This window comes from Atta colombica, unplaced genomic scaffold (assembly GCF_001594045.1).
Source record: "Atta colombica isolate Treedump-2 unplaced genomic scaffold, Acol1.0 scaffold15, whole genome shotgun sequence".
In the NCBI taxonomy this organism is placed as follows: Eukaryota; Metazoa; Arthropoda; class Insecta; order Hymenoptera; family Formicidae; genus Atta; species Atta colombica.
Window position 1 is genome coordinate 1,109,595 of NW_017259239.1, and position 12,571 is coordinate 1,122,165.

At 28.0% G+C, this 12,571-nt stretch overlaps 1 protein-coding gene across 1 annotated transcript in view; it reads right to left on the minus strand.

Moving 5' to 3' along the window:
• The window catches only part of LOC108685264 (acetylcholine receptor subunit alpha-like), a 333,770-nt gene that overhangs the window by 205,242 nt on the left and 115,957 nt on the right, over positions 1 to 12,571 (minus strand). The gene's annotated exons all lie outside the window — the stretch shown is intronic.

A 12,571-nucleotide genomic window follows, 5' to 3' on the forward strand; every position in this document is an offset into this window, starting at 1 on the left:
TTATTATTTATATTTTTATATTGTTTATATTATCTATATTATGTTACAAATGTTTATTTTTATCATAAAATTCATTAATAATGTGTACTTGTAATAAAAAAAATAAATGTTATAATTAGTATTTTTTGTATGTGACATATTATTCGCATGGTAGTATATTACCCACTTCAGTACTTTTGTATTTCTTTATTTTTAATAATTAAAAGTGAAAATATTTAATTCCAAACATATATAAATAATAGATAAAGAATGGAAGAAAAAGATCAGTATATAAAATTACTTTAAATTGAACAAATAATTATTCAAAAATCTAATTTCGCTTAAGTGTGACATTTACCTTCCACTTATCCTAACTTTTTCAATTATTATTAAAACCATATGTTTCGATCCTATACATTACGGCATTTCATGAAAAAGAATTTTTCAAATTTGTGATAATTACATAGTCAAAAACGCCATGGGTGACTTGGACCTAGACATGTAAATTAAGACTTTAAAACGAGACATGTAATTGAAGATTAAGAAATTAAAAATGAGTTAAGTTCTTCGCTGGATGTTATTATTAGTTCATTATGGTAATCCGATCCAACATATGCCTCCTGGTGCATTAACCACACTAAAGTGCATAATCCTGCGTACGACTGGGAATATCATCGTAGTACCTGAAGGCTGATCCAGCGGCTTTCCATTACTGGACCAACCTATATTCATCCATGAAGCCGTAACTACGGGAATCCGAGTATAAACAGCTATTAGATATTCATATCAACATTGCTGCTCTCTCACCACTTTCGTGGATTAAGAACCACGTTTATCCCTTTTGATAGTTGATGCGCTGCGTATCTTATGCGAAATGATTTCCATTTACGCAGCGACACGTTCGTGTTTCGAAATGAGAATTAGATATAGAACGGAATAATTCTCGCCTAGCTAATCTACGCACTTCACCACTTTGCTTTATTCAAATCTGTAGAGTAAAAGGAACATAAATCCAGAAATTTATCTTTTTTAGGATATGCGTGTGATAGAATTATATAAATTCATATTTTTCTTTCAAAGAGTAGTAGTTTTTCTTTCAAAGAAGATAAATAAATATGAATTTCGCGAATTCTTTTTATTTGGAAATTTGTTTATTTTATTGAAAAAGTAGTTGTCTAAACATATGAATCATAAGATTTTCTGATGAGAAAATTATTCATAGGCTAGCAAATAATTCCGTAGCAAGTGAGACAAATAATTTTTTAATGTTATCCGGTATTTCTCTGAGCGCAGTTAAACGAGCGAATTTTTGAGACTTTGTATGCAAGAAACATATTACAATAAGACGAAATAAAAAGTAAAGACTAATAAGGGAAGTTTCACAACTGATTCTCGTGAACCGATTTGATTTTCCATGAAATATGTTATATAAGAAAATCTTAGAGACATATATTTTTTTATACGTGTCCTAACTGTTCATATTTTAGAAACATTCTTTTGAAAAAAATCCATATTTTTATATTTTGTATCATTTACTCATATTCATTACAATAATAATATTCAATGAAAAAAATGTTTTAAACATAATGACTTCTTGCACCATAAGAATATTTTATTACAGCTATATTACTGCAACCTTCGATATTACATGTTGTTGAAGTTTTATCAAAATTAAATTCTACTGGATTTTCAAATTCTGATCTTTCGTTTGTATAACTTTTAAACCACGAATATTTAAATAAGTTGTGATATTGCGGGAATGATAATTGATTATGTATTAGAGATTGTAATTTTATTATATTATTTTATTCATATAAATTTATATTATTTTCTAATAATAAAACAATATATAAAAATAGCAAAATTTTTCCAAATTCTAAATCCGTAAACATCTAATAAGTATTTTTTCTGTAGTGCCTTTCGGCATAATCATAGTAGTAATATCTTTTCCTGCAGGTATTAAATATGAAATTATATTAGGACAATGTCCAGTCCATGAATCGATAAGAAGAATGCTTAGAACCAATATTTGGAAAATAATCTTCTTCTAACCACATTTTAAAGTGATCTATAAGAAATATAAATGTTAAATTAATAACTATTTTATATTATGATATTCTTAAATAAAATATAAAATATATCATAGAAATGAGACTTATAATTTCACATTGTATTATTTCGTTTACAAATGCAAATTTACATTTACTTTTTAATAGTAAAACAGTATCTGAAAATGTATTGTAAAAGATAATTAATAAGTAAAAGTAAAGATATAATAAGATATTAAAGTAAAACTGAAAATAACTTTAAGAGAATAATCTTAAGATATTAAGGAATTAATGTACAAAGATGAATAAAAAAGTTTTACTCACTTTAAGAAGAAATAATAGAAATTATTATTAATAATAGAAATATAGAAATTATAATCCTTAACATTATTTATAATTTGTAATGTTACAAATATTAATGTCAATTTCCTTATTCGTTGATTTATGTATTTTGTTCCGACGATAATTACTTACGCAAGTGAGCATGAATATAAAGAAGCGTTAATAATTAATTCTCAAAAATAATATGTCGTAATGTGACTTTATTACACATAGTTGAATTCATAAAAAAATAATTTGGTAAAACAAAAATTTGAAAATTTAAGAAAATTATGGTGAGGGTATTTCGTTAAACAAAAAAAATAAATTTTTTTTTATAACTTTAAAGTACTTTTGCAACCGTATGACTTTCATCAAAAAAACTTTTTTCTATCTTTTATATTTCCGACGATATATTCGCCTCGAAAGAAAAATATCGTTTTTTATCAAAGGGGTGTTTTACTCCTTAAACATGAGTTAAAGCACATATAAAAAAATACGTATTTCTTAGATTTTCATGTTTAACAACTTATTTCATGGAAAAATCGGTTCCGGACAATTGTAAAACTTTCCTTGTAAGATACAGTATTATTTATATTTTACGTTTTTTGCATAAAATAAATTTCCCTATAGCAAATATCGTACAATAGTTTCTAAAAGCAATTTGAAAATATAAACTTTTATTTATTGAACTATACTATTTAAATTATTAATATGCCAATTCCTACAATGTATTCTCGAATTTGCAATGCATGATATATGATAAGTTTGTTCATCCTAAATTCGACGAAAAAAATATTATTATTTCTTGAATTAACATATTTCAAGATAATAGATATCTCTCTCTTCTCTCTCTTGGAATTCCTATTTTCAATGATAAATAATAAGATAAAATCTTTGTTTTTAAAAAATGATTTTGATAAAATCAAGGATATAAAGATATTGTCAGAAATTATAAATCCAGAAATTATAAAAAAAAATATTTTATTATTTCTTATTTAAACAATATCTTAGAAAAATTCGAAACTATTATACAAGAATTCGATTTTAAAATTGCTCACAAGTCTATGAATTGCTTAAATATATTCATCAAAACCAGTAAGGATAAGATAAAAAAAGAAGATCACTCAAATGTAATTTATAAAATAAATTGCTTTGATAAATTGTAATTCCTCATATGTAGAAAATACAAAAAGAAAGTTGAATACTCGTTTAAAAAAAACAAAACTAACATAAAAAAGTCAATTAACGCTATGTTTGTTATCTCTCATCACTAATAAGATCATAGGCTTGATTAAGATAACACAAAAATTTTAGATTTAGAACAGTCATATTATAAAAGGATAGTCTCCGAGATGATACATATTAAAAGACAAAAAATGGATTCGAATAAAGCGATACAGAATTTTTCTGACCTTTATCTACCAATTGACAGTTCCTCTCCTTACATTGAAAAAAGAGTTTGGTTGAATTATTTGGAAATCTGATAGATTCAACCAGTATATCTGTTCAAAAACGGACGAATCAGAATTCTTGTAAGAATTACAAGATGAATTTGATTAATTCTTTCTAGTTAAATCTACCAGAGTTTCTTGTTGGTCTAATAATGCCTTCTCATTGAATCTATCAGATTTTCTTGTTGATCGAATAATTGTTTCCGTGACCTCTACCAGAATTTCTTATTGAGCGAATTAATTTTTCCCGTTAACTTTACCAGAACTTTTTGTTGAATAGTGACGAAGAAGAGAAGATGTTTTTTCGTTAACCATGCTACTTCAATAACATTCCATTTTTTCTCCAAATTTTTGACACAGATCATACGACGATTTATTATTAGAATTGTTTATTCAATTGAACTTGCAATTTCACGATACATACTCAATTTCGTTATTTCACAGAATTTCACTTCATGATACATACTCAACGCTCGACTACAATCAGCCACCGATACACGCGATGTACGAAACAATATATGTTATACGTATTTGCTCGACTCGCGCGATTTGTGCGAACTTGCACAAAACCGCCAGGATAAAACCGTCAGGATGCGCTAGCGTTAACCAGAATTCTGATAACGTTGCGTATGCCGTGAATACAACAAGAAGTTTTGTAAATCCAATTAAAAAATATTAAACAGATCCTTATAGTATAATTTACCAAATCTAGTTAAAAACTTTCGAATCCTGTTATAATAACCAGAAATTCTGCTAGATTTAACCAAAATGCATTTAATCATATATATCTTGTTGATATAATATAATCAAACCAGTGCATCAATAAATTATTCTCTTCTATACATAGGTATTTTCCTCTCCTTTCTTTACAAAAAATATAAAGACTGTCGGCCATCACACTGTGTCAAAAATAATTCTTACCTTTAAAAAGTTTTTTAAAACTGCACAATTTTACATTTAAAAATACTAAATTATATTTGCGAGGATTGATGTCACAAAATACTAAATCTAAACTGACTCTTATTATAAAATTTTCGACAATAGATTAAAAAGTATTACAAAAAAAATTTTTTTTTAAATCTTCTCATTAGAATCTGGAAATCTCATATTTACCTTACAAAAGTTTATAATAAGGAATCCAAATAACAAGAAATCTATCTTACGAAAAAGTTCTTTTCATAAGTGAATATAATTTTATGTCACCGTCAATTCTGGAATAGCCAATACAAACACTTGAATAATTTTTGTTAACATCTTTTATAATTTCTGTAACATCGTTTATAATATTCTTATTATGATGATGGTCAAGATTTGATCGAAACGTCTACTTTATTATATTAAAAATTTTTAATATACGACTTTGACTAAAGACATCTTGCGTTGTGGCTGTATGCTCCTTATTATTTACGTATTTTGTATTATTAAGTTACCTCTAAAAGTTTTTTAAATTTATGACAAGTTTCTTTTAAATAGTTATGACCAAATGCAAACAAAAATATTTTTGTAATCATAAATATGATAATTAGTTCGCATAGAAATACGATGCACATTCCCTAAGCTTAGCATCTGTGATCCGTTATTTAAAGAAACATATTAGCATTTTTTTTCAACTCGTTGCTTTAAAAAGAGAAAACAATATGATTCAATCTAATTTTCTCTTTTTGAATTTTTATCGATAATGATAACTTCATAAGAATGCGCAGCCTATTCTTATTACGTCTATAGTTGCAACGAGTATTGATTGATTTTTATTTTTACACATCAGTAAAGACAGCGCAAATTTTTGTATAACGCATAACGCATATAAGAGAATCAATCAAACAGAATCTTTCCATTCCTTCCATTTTTTATAGTAAAGAGGAACTTTGATTGGCTGATTTTTTTGCACTGCACGTTATGCAAAAGCGTGTGCAACTTTTATGCTGAATTTAAATTTGCATTTTGTATAGATTAATTTGTTCATAAATAATATAAAGCTTACATTCTGATATTCATTGTCAGTGCTGAAAATCTATGCGCATAATGTATAGGCACTAATATACATTTTCAATACTGGCGGTACATATTGGAACGTAGTCATAATTTCGACTGCTTTAGAATAAAAATTAATCAAGACATGTTTAATAATTTTTTTTTTATTTCTTTCAAAAAAATTTTTTTTGCAATTTTTTTGCTTTTGTTATCAATTTGTATCCGTTCATTTTTAACTATTAAATTTTTTTAAATAAAGAGCCATCTTACATTTAAATAGAAAATTGCTTTCAACTATATGTTACTCGATAGAATATCATATATTAGAATTAATATTCTATCTCATTAAATCGTATAAGATTAGTTTTAATGAGATAGATTCTTCGATTAGTTTATATTGCGATTTCTTAATAAAATTATTGTTTTTCGAAATAAATGGAAGATATGAAGCTAGAAATATACGAGCAGAAATTTGATTGCGTGTACCCGATCAGGCTATAATCAGAGAATAATAGAGTATGGTCTAATCGGGAATTCTTCATTTGAACTTGATCAGAAAGCGATAGGGTACGCTCTAATTTAGCTTTACCGATTTACATCTAATCTGGTGTAAATAGGGACATTTATCAATATATTTTTTAAAGCAATTCTTAAATAGACTTGATTTTTTTGCCTTATTACATCCTCCAGTCTAACCATCCAGTTAAACCGTTAAGAGTTATACATAACCCTTGCGACCGATTCTGAACTATAGGATAAAGAGGAATTAGTAAGTATTAGTAAGTAATTAGAAGTAATTTAGATAGATTAACAGAAATTTTGAAATTATATGAAAGATTGAGGTGTCGCATATTCAATTAAAGTATATTCAATTAAACATTAAACATCATACTCTATTGCATTAATAGTGTATTTAATAGTGTATTTATAGAAAGAACAATTATTATTAATATTTTAATTTTTTTACGTCATTGATTATAAAAAGAAAAAATAATTATAATATTAATATATAATATAATAATACATTAATAATCATATAATATAATAATACATTAATAATCATTTATCTTTATATATTATTTAATAAAAATTAATAAAATTATCATCAATTTCATAATATTTCTTGACACTTTTAATTTAAAAACAGTTAGAACTCATAAAATCTATAACCTAGCATCAATGCCATATCAACACCTTACCAGAATAATTGAAAATATATGATATAGAAATGGGTTAGTTGTAAGGTTCTGCCTGATTAGGCGGAAAATATTTCAAACATTACATTCACCCTTAGGGGTTGGTAAGATTTCCTCATCATTGTCTGATCAGGCATCAGGATATCTTTGCTTGGATCCTGTTAGGACCCATCTACAATTTCTGCTCGGATATTGTCAAATTGTCAGTACAGAATAGCATGGTCGGTCTAAGGATGACGCATGCACTTGAGAGACTTTCGATGAGCCAACAAAGCAAATGGCCCGACCCAATAATTACATAAATACCGGCACTGTTGTCGTAGTGTTACGCCTGAGGATGACATAAAGGTCCGTTAGGGGATATTGAAATTTGCACGTTAATAGCCTTGCTTCTAAATGTTCGGCACTGCCTTGATTTTAATGATTAATAGATTCAATTTGGCAATAACCAGTACCATTTATAAATTATCGAGTTTCTCCTTTATCTACCTTCAAGAATTAATGGAAATTAAAATATTTTCTAGAAAATATTGGAAAATATTGCAATGTTCGTCAAAAATAATCTAGGATCTGTGTGTGTGATTAGACGCTATCATAATCGTGTTCATTTAACAATACATCGTATGAAAGACAGATAAGACTTCGTCAATTCTTTTGCTCATTTTCGATTTAACATTTTGGTCATGAAACAGCCATAAGATTCAGGTACAAATGAATATCTCTCCATAAAGTTTCCAAAACTTTCGCGCAGCAGTACGATTTAAGTTGCTGTTATGCAACGCAGGAAACGTTCGCGAAAGTTACATGAACCAAGTACATCGCGGACTACCGTTAACTGTAGCAAGACACGGTCTCAAGCCTAATTTGCGGGATTCATGAATTTAAAATATCTTCCATGTATATGTCACGACCAAGATGGCATCTAATTATATCTTACCGCTCTTGTTCCATAGAAGATTTGAGTCAAAATAAAAATTCTGTTTTTATTTTTCACAGATTTTTCTTTTTTAATTTTTATCATATTACCATATTGAAAAAGGTTTATCTAAATAAACTTCATCTAAATGAAATGTCATATGGACATAACTTCAAAGAAAATTAAAAATGTCGTGTAAAAATTATTATTTTTTCTGATAATGAAAGAAATATATTTAAATCTATATATTTAAATCTATTATTATATATTTATATTTCATAAACAAAATAAAATGAGGCTCGAAAGAATCTATGAATGAAAAATGTAAAAAAAGCCCATCAGAGTCTACATCAACTGTTCGGCACAGAAAATTTTTTATTTTCGTGTAAATGTAACAAAACAAATAAGATAAATGTTTCGATTCAATTCAAGCCTTTTCAATATAAAATATAAAATGAATTATATAAATAACGCAAATTCCAAGTTGATGATTCCCGACAATTTAGTTCGTTCTTCTTTATCCAAATGCCAAATTATATAGAGTAAAACCGTAGTCATATACATTGCGTCACTAAGTAAAATTACTCATCGCTCATCAGATTATCAGATTTGATGTAAGCATATTTATATTTCATATATTATAATTTCTTTTATAATATATGTACATATGTAATAAAATTGTAATAAAATTATATCGCTTATGAGAAAGAAAATAAATTGTTCATTATTTAAGAATAAAGTTTTAAAATAAATTTGAAAAATATTTTAAATTAAATAAATATTGTAAAAACACTTATTTTATGATTACAATCTATTGTTATCAATGTATATGTATATCAATCTATACGTATATCAATCTGTATATATATTTTATTTCTCAAGTAGAACAAACGTTGAAAATAATGTTGAAAAAACATTTTTCCGTAACGTTGAGTAACGGTTACAAGTAAACGTTTTTAATATAATATAAGTGTCCGTGTAGGAAACGTGAGAAATAACGATTAATTATAATAAACGTTTATGAAACCGGTATAAATACTAATGTAAAACGTTCTCTTTTTACTGTAAAAGAACCATTTTTAAAACGTTTACTTTACAGTTTAGTTAACGTTTTTTATAACATCTATACATACATTTCAAGCGATATTGTAAATGTAAAAACTTACCCCAACTCAGTAACAACTTGCCTCACAGTAGGGTAAGTTGTTACAATTTACCTACTGATAGAAAATCTTAATTTTCATTTAAAGCAGGCCAGACTTGACCTGAATTCAGACAAAATCTTGAGTTTTATCCTTTGTTATTTTTGCTCCATCTCACTCTATCGAGACGGCAGGAGGATGGTGGAAGCGTTTCAGCTCACGAGTAATGTTGGAACAAACCTGGTTTAAAGACATAGATATAAATAAAAAAAAATTGACTTAAAGAGATGCTGAACCGATTATCGAACTTGATCAAAGTTGATAGTACAGACTTTTTAAATTCCAAATTCGATATTGGTGACATCTTTGATTCATTTCTTACATTATATTATATAATATATATTATTCTCAACGCATACATCTGTCCTTATCTAATATATGCACCATCTACCACGCAACTACACGGAATTCCGGCTCTGTTGACATTCCCAGTTTTCGCAAAGCATTCGTATTTTTTACACGGTAAAAATACTTCTAAATCTATCTTCCAAATCTTCAATCTTAGTTTTACAAACTCGATATTAATTTCAATAATGTGATTTCCGCTACACACTTATTTTTAACACATGGACTCTAAAATTTTTACATCGAGCAAATATACCTGAGATGAGCTGTACGAGCCAAAAGTAATTGAATTTTGAAACTTCTTTTCGATTTTCTCATGAAATCCAATGCAGCGGAGATCCTGTTTGTGCATACTTTAATTTATGTAATAATACTTTTGCAATCTGTAAATCCAATTCGGAGATTTTTCACCGTGTGTAAATGTGGGTAAAACAGAAAACTTTAACATCCCTTTAAAGATGTACTTAAAGCAATGCATAGATATTCATTAATTTAAATATACACATTAGTACGGAAAAAATTGTTAATTAAAAATTGTAACAACTTTCGGTCCTCCCTATATGACCGAAAAATTATCTAAATATGATTGGAACTTTCACATAAATAGTTAGAAAAGCACTGATTGGTCTCTCTCAAAGAGATGAATTTATTATAATTTATTATAATTAGAGCCCGTAGCTGCAAATGTAAAGTATACTAAAGATCGCTATTTCATTTATGCGTTTTTGTCGTACGAAAAATTTTTCAAGTCTGTTGATTGACTATAGGATAGAGAGATCCGAGGATCTCTCTGTCCAGCACACATTTGTCGTACGACAAAAAATGCACAAATGAAATAGCGATTATAAAGTATAATACATACCTCAAGTAAGAGCGCTAGTATGGACCATAGAACTTATAGGAACTGGAAAGGAAATATGGACGTCGTGCTGTAAGCAACATCTAAAGAACAAAAATATCTTTCTATCTTCTTCTATCCTCTTTTGCATGTACAACACATGTACAAAAAGAAGAAAAGTTACTGAACAGAACAGAAATACATACAGAAATCTTCTGTCTCTCAGATGTTGCTCACACTTTCCTCACTGCTTGGGCTATCAGGTGTTCAGATTCTAGCGAAAAGTACTGGAGTGATTAGAGAATCTGAACGCACTTTAAGATAAGAGAGTGTCCTACATGCATCTGTTACAGCAAATAATAACGTAATAAAAATATATCAGATTTAATTATAAATTACATATATAATTAATATAATCATATATAACTAAAATATATATAATAATGATAAAAGATAAATATCTTATCAATATCTTAAGTCTCGATCTGTAAAACTTAATACATGATTAAATACTTGGCCTCCTTTAACTTATGGTTTATACTATTTATAACAGACATAACCTGAAATTTAAATTTTTGTATAAATACACGTCAAACATACTGGGATAGCACAGAACGTCTTTAACGCGCCACTATCATCCATTCCACTCGGCTTAAGGAACCGGGTGATTTTTCCATCCTCCCGAGTGGATAGAATAAGAATCTGAACGTTCCACCTAAGCGCCACTAAAGGAATTCTAAAGGAATTTGAATGCTTTCTAGGTATTTGGATGCACCCGGTATCCAAATGAGGAATCTGAACATAGCCTTGGATAAGTTATTTCGATTCCATTACTATATATCTATGGTACGGACAGAGCACGAATGAGGTAAAATCGGAAATGAGTTTGTGTAATAATCTGCTACATGATCAGGCATTGTGACTTGACAAATTCATGTCTTCATTTCATTAAAATGCTATATAATTCCAATGCGATTCTTTACCACTCATTTATTCTTTTCATTTATATTTTATCTTAAAAAACAACGATTTAAAAAATGTTTGTATAACATGGTTATTTAACCGATTCCTAAAAAATGTTTTTAAAATAATTTTAAATGGTTTTAAATAATAAAAATAACCATTCCTAAACATTTTATAAACGTTGTTGTTCTACTTGGATTGTTATTATTACAATTTATGTAATTATGTATTTTTATTATTATTTAATATGAAATATGTTTATGATGAATTTGTAGTCAAGTGCTATTATTGCGACGTCGGAAATAATGCGAATATCTCGCAGAAATTCAATGAGGAGTTGTAGTACAACGGGGAAGTTTTCTCACGGAAGAGTCGCGAGTGGAACAGGGGTCGAGAGATGACGCCACCACATTATTGTGCAAATTAAGGAAAATGTAAATTCTTTATCATTTGCATCGCGCGTAACGCCGGGGAATATTCAACGGCGACACGGGACAAAAAGAATTCGTCGGACGATTTCTATCAGAGCAGTCCGAATATTACTAGGGACTTTGCCAAGATATAACGAGATTTTTTGAAGATAACGCGGCACATTAGTTATGCAAATTTAAATACTTTGTATGAATATAAGAGCATACTTTTTTAACATACGTAATTTATGTTGATAAGTTAAAATAATACAAAATTATAACATAGAAAACGATTTTTCTGAAATATCTAAAAATTTAGTTAGATACAAATTTGAAAATAATTTGTTGGACCATCCAAATAATTATGTAGGACGCTTAAGCTGATTGTTATAATGTTAAAACTTTTTGCAATGATGCTTATGATACTGGAATTTCTTATATAATTATTTTAACACTATGATGACCGGATTCACGTATACGTGAATTTGTTGAGTCAATGGTTATCGGCCAGACTTATATGTGCGTGAGTTTACTAAATCAATGCTTATCGACCGTTCATGTGTACGTAAGTTAATTAAAGCCCATTCACACAAAGCATAGTTGTAAGTGATTATAGTTATAAGTATTAACCAATCAAACATGAGGAAAATATTTGACTGTGATTAATCAATTCTTACAACTATAACCACTTACAATTACGCTTACGCAATTGTGGAATGCTTAACTGGAATGCTTTACACAATAGACTCACAAGCCGTAAACCGTAAAAAATTGACACAGAATATGAGAAAAATAATCAACTATGATTGATTAATTTTTTACAGCTTACGGCTTACAGCCCTATTGGATTAAGATCTTACAACAGGTCTTAGCAATTATTAGCTGGCATTGATTGTTGCGGAAGGTGATAAATGATATATATATATATATA